General features: G+C 40.8%; 1 non-coding gene across 1 annotated transcript; it reads left to right on the forward strand.

Moving 5' to 3' along the window:
* Positions 1–2211: 2211 nt before the first annotated feature.
* On the forward strand, positions 2212–2317 carry LOC118483477. The gene has a single exon (XR_004870766.1). It is a non-coding gene; the product is annotated as a small nucleolar RNA R71 (small nucleolar RNA).
* Positions 2318–5733: the final 3416 nt, after the last annotated feature.

The following is a 5733-nucleotide window of genomic DNA, read 5'->3' on the forward strand; positions in this document are numbered from 1 at the left end:
AACCGCCTTTGAGCTTCTCGTGTCGGTTTGGCGTCTTCGGTCGTGATGATTTTATGCATGACAATGGATGGACTAATTCCTTTGAGGTCGGCAATCGTCCATCCAATAGCACCCTTGTTCGCTTTTAAAACTTCCATTAATGCTTGCTCTTGTGCCAACTCCAAATTAGAGGCAATAATGACCGGTAAAGTGTCATTATCCCCTAAAAATACATACTTCAAATGGCTAGGCAAGTCCTTGAGCTCCAACTTTGGTGGTTCCTCCAATGATGGTTTTGTACCCGAATCGATCTCCACCGGTAGACCCTCGAATTGGTGGGTCCATGGTGGTCTACCTTCTTTCATTGCCATAGTATCTTGTGCTTCCTCTTCAACCCGTAGTGCATAAGCATGTACCTGTTCAGAAAAGTCATACAGGCAAATATCCAAACCATCCTCCTCATACTCATGCGGGTTGCATCCATCTATTATGTCTGCCATGAAACACTCATCAACACCGTTAGCATTAGAATTGTTAGTAAAAACATTCAAACGCATTTTTTGATTTCCAAACGCCATATCAACTGTACCAAATCGACAATCAATAATAGCATGTGCGGTGCTTAAAAATGGCCGACCCAAAATTATATTTTGTTGTTGTTTAGGGTCCGCCGGTGAGTAATCCAAAACTAAGAAGTCCACCGGGTAATAAAACTCATCAATTTTTACAATTACATTTTGAACCATACCCCGAGGCAACTTATGAGACAAATCGGCCAAAACAACCGTCGTCTCCACCCTTGCTAATGGACCAAAGTCATATTGGTCATATAAGCCCCCCGGTAAAATGCTAACTCCGGCTCCGAGATCTAGCAACGCCTTAGCCATTTGAAAATTACCAACTTGTACATTAATCAATGGCGTGCCCGGATCTTGGAGCTTAGGAGGAAGCTCTCCATTCAACACCGCACTTACTTGCCCGGTCAAATCCACCCGCTTAGGCACTTTCTTCTTGTTTTGCCTTTTTTGTGTACATAATTCTTTTAAGAATTTTGCATAAGCGGGGACTTGTTTTATTGCATCGAGAAGTGGGAGATTTATTTTTACTTGTTTGAACATATCCCACATCTCCTCTTTTTGAGGACCTCTCGACACAATAAAATTTTTCTTTCCCGGGTCAAGTAGGGCCGATGGAAATGGAACTTGACTCGGTTCACCCTCAACTTTTTCATTCTTTTCACTTTCACCCAAACCCGATTTTTTAACAATTGTTTCTTTTGGTTTAACCGGTGAAAGTTCATCATCACTTTCAATTCCCGTGATATCCTCAACCACCCCCTCAACCAATTCGGGTGACAAATTGGCTTTAAATTCTTTCCCACTTCTTAAAACACTAACATGATTAATATTAACATTACCTCGTGACGAACCATGTGAGGGGTTTACCTTAGTGTCGCTTGGAAGTTGACCCTTACCTTTCTTCAATTCCGCCACATCGGTTGCTAATTGACCCATTTGGGTTGTTAGTGATTGGATGCTTTTATCACGAACCTCATCTTTTTGCATTCGCACTTCGTCAAGTTGGTTCCGTTTTTGCATCTCCATTTGCATGCTCTTCAACATCTCCATCAGCTCGTTTCCACCCGAAGACCCCCCTTGTTCTTGACCCGTTTGGTATTGCTTTTGATAACCTTGGTTATTTCCGCCTCGGTATCCACCTTGATTATTGTAAGATGGCCGTGAACCAAAATTACCTTGGCTACCTTGAAAATTTGGGTTTGCTTGATTTGAAGGGTTCCCATATCTAAAGTTCGGATGGTTCCTCAATCCGGGGTGGTAGGTATTAGAATTCATGTTGTTGTAGTTCCTACCACCTCCTCCTTGACCTTGACCTTGAACCGCATGGACTTCCTCGTATTGCCCTTCCAACATCCCTTGGCAATTTTCAGTCGCATGACCTATTTCATTACACAAAGCACAAACATCATATATTTGGTTAGTGGTTTGAACATTACCATCATCTATGGCGTGCACTTGCGGTCGGGTAGTGGTCGGTCGGGCTCTTCTCGAGGCTTGAGCTTTTCTTTTTGATGTAGTTGCCATGCTTTCTAAAAACTCCCAATCATCATTCTCATAATTTGTTCCGAAGGTCCCACCGGTAATAGACATCAAATCACGTGCATCTTCGGCACTCAACCCCTCGTGGAAGGCATTCATCAACTCCCACAATTCAATTCCATGGTGAGGGCAATTCTTAATCATCATATTGAAACGCTCGAATGCCTCATGAAACATCTCACCATGTTGTTGTTGGAAGCTTCTCAACCCCTTCCTTGCATCGTTGGTCTTTTGGGCGGTGTAAAACTCATCCAAGAAGGTTTGTTGCATCTCCCCCCATGTATATATGGATGCTGAAGGTAACGTGTAGAACCACTTCTTTGCCTTATCTTCCAAAGAAAATTGGAACAAAACCAATTTGATATCGTCGGCTGAAAACCCTTGACTCCCAAGAGTGTTGCAAATAGAGTCATAAGCCTCTAAATGAAAATACGGCTCCTCCGTTGCCAACCCCTTGTACTTCGGTAAACTTTGCAAAGAGTTGGTTCTTACTTCAAATGTTCGCCCTTGATCATTATGAGGAATGACTACCGGTGAAGGGTTTTGCGTGATTACCGGCCGAAAATGTGCTTCAATGCCCCTCACATTTTCTCTAAGGTGTCTCCTTGGTACACTATACCTACCTCTTGGAATCATAGGACCATTTGGCCTTGGTACTTGCCCTTGTGGTGCGATTGGTTGTTGAAACTGTTGTTGTCGCATCGGTGGACGTTGAGGTGGTCTTTGAAATTGTTGTTGCACATGTTGTGGCCGGACTTGTTGCAATGGAATAGGTTGTGGCATTGGTGGCCCTTGTGGTCTTGGCCGAATGTGTTGTGGTATAAGTTGTTGTTGTTGCATTCCACCAACACTTGCCATCCCTTGGGATTGACTTTGCAAATACCCAAACTCCCCTTGATCACCATAACCTCCATAACCGTACCCATCATCTTCATAACCCTCATAATCTTCAAATCCCTCATCATAACCATCTCCTTGAATTCCCGAGGTCTGCCCAAATGGGATGGTCGAATACTGAAAGCCCGATTGTTGTTGTTGTGGTCTAAAAGATGAAGTAGTATGCACGATAGTTGAATTGGGTGCAATTGTGAAGGTGGATGATGATTGACCCGTAGTTGGGGGAAAGAAGTGAGATAATGGTGGGATTGTGGTGGATGGATTGTAGGTGATGGTAGGCTCAGTTTGAGTGGTGATTGGTTGGGTGACATTGGATGGTGTAAATTCAGCGGTGGTATTAGGTAATGTAGTGTTTGGTGATGGTTGGGTGGAAGTAGGTATAAAGGATGAGGATGATTGACCCGTTGTAGGTGGAATTTGGGAATCAGCCATGATGTTTCTCGGTGTGATGGGTGAAGTGGGTGAACCAATGATTTTGTTTTCTCGCACTAAAACTCGGTTTTGTCTTAGCGTTCTTTCAATTTCTGGATCAAACGATAGCGGTGATGACCTGTGAGAGCCTCTAGTATGCATACACCTGAAGTACCTGCACACTAAACACAACCAACGTAAACCCGAAAATAACAAACAAAACTATTAAACTAACACACGTTGCGCACTACTCCCCGGCAACGGCGCCAAAATTTGACGTGATGTCGTGGTCACGCAAATTTAATCCCAATAACTATAGATAGTGGTAGTAGGGTATCGAACTCAGGGAGTATGTGGAAGATGTGTTGATTGTATAGCTTTGTACTTAAACTAATATTAGACTAAATTGCAGAAATTAAAATTCAAGAGTTTGGATTGTTGATTTAGAAAACTAAATTAAAAAATAATTCAAATCAAAGTTGGTTGTAAAACAAATTAGGAGAGAACAATGATCACCTTAGGTTTCAGTTTCTTTAAACAATTGTGTGTAATTCCAACTAGAAAGAGTTACATAGACATAACTCGTGTATAGATGATTGAAGTGATAAAAGGGAACAAAGTACTCGGATTATATAAACGCGAGGTTGTTTCCCGATGACCAATTAATCAATAACCAACCCTAACCCTTCCCGTGATATCTCGATTGCCAACGGCACCAAGAACGTACGATTAAGACTAGAAATTGCAATATCGATTAAAATTACAAACAATCAAACATACACCATGATATTCAAGCAACGCAAGTTATCATTCTAGAAATTCAGAATTAAAACACACAAAAGTTCAAGAAACATTCACCTAAGATGATCACCGAAGAGTTTAGCCGGACATGGCTCGGTGAATCATCATCATAATCAAACTAATGTTCATACGAATCGAAAATACAAACCGAATGATAAGAATTGTTCACAAACCAAGCAAGCAGCCAAAACTCGCCCCAATGATGATCCAAAACCGTCCAATCATGAGAGATAACGAAAAGACACCCCAAAACTAACTTAAAAGTGGCAGTTACACTTTTTCACGCAGACATCACCGTAAATTACGGCTCCACCGTAATTTACGGTGAACATAAAAGTTTTATGGTGGCTTGAAACTGATTTACGGTGAGAAAGATATGAAATCCAGGTCCACCGTAAATTACCGTAGGACCGTAATTTACGGTGGTGAGCTGACTTGTCTCCTTTGTTTTGTCTCTTGTTCCACGCTCGACCCGTTCATCACCAAAGCCTCCAAAGCTGTGTTTAATCCGTCTTTTAGCTCCTAAACCGCACCTGAAACATAAGCACCGTAGTTATCTAATTCAAGATAATTACACGATTAAGTGGAGGATTATTTCGTCTTTTAACATGCTTAAGGGTTGTCCAAAGGACCACCCGTCAATACGCCGCTGGTACTTCCTATATATAAATGTTTCTATAATATTACCTATCGTAGCATTATTTAAATCATTTCAGTATAGACATGTTACCTTTTTCACAAATAACATATTCTTCACAAGACATTGTTTTACAAACAAACTTATCTTATACAAACTCATTTTTACTCTCCTTTAACCTTACATTTTATTTATACATATCATCTGATCTTATCGTTTCTCATATGATTTACAAGACTAAACAATTTACAAGGTTCATGACTGACTGTTATTAAACGTTTTTGTTAAACTCAAGTCATGAATCCCATTTTCACAAAACCTATGTATCTCACAGGCATTTTTTATGCTGACGTACCTACTTTCACATGTGTTTTCAGGAGCTGTTGCTTAGGATGATGATTGTGATACTAGGGCGGACCTGTGCCTTAGAGACATAAAACGCAGATAGACTAGTTTAATTATGTCATAAACTCTTTATTTCCTGTCTAAAGACAATGTAATACGCTTGTTTGATAAATAAAATGTAACTTTAATTTCCATGGTTATGAAACAATTAATTCTGTCCCAACACTCCCCGGCGTTTCCACCGCGGTTGCATGTTATACGCGGCCGGGGTGTGACAGAAGAGTTGGTATCAGAGCCAATGGTTATAGGGAATTAGGTTATTAGTAATGCTTTGACCTAGACTATAACTTTCTAGGACCCTAACACAAGTTATCTTGTGTTTAGATTTTAAAACATACACTTCACCTATCCTTAGGTGATAACCACAATGGGAACTTCGATTCCGAATCCGCTTTGAAAATTAATCGTCTGTTCGAGGATGATTGATTACTAGGTTTTGAACCCTCTGTTATATGGTTTTGAACCCCTTTGAATTTTCAAAAGTCT

The sequence above is a fragment of the Helianthus annuus genome, chromosome 10 (genome assembly GCF_002127325.2).
Source record: "Helianthus annuus cultivar XRQ/B chromosome 10, HanXRQr2.0-SUNRISE, whole genome shotgun sequence".
NCBI classification, from domain to species: Eukaryota; Viridiplantae; Streptophyta; class Magnoliopsida; order Asterales; family Asteraceae; genus Helianthus; species Helianthus annuus.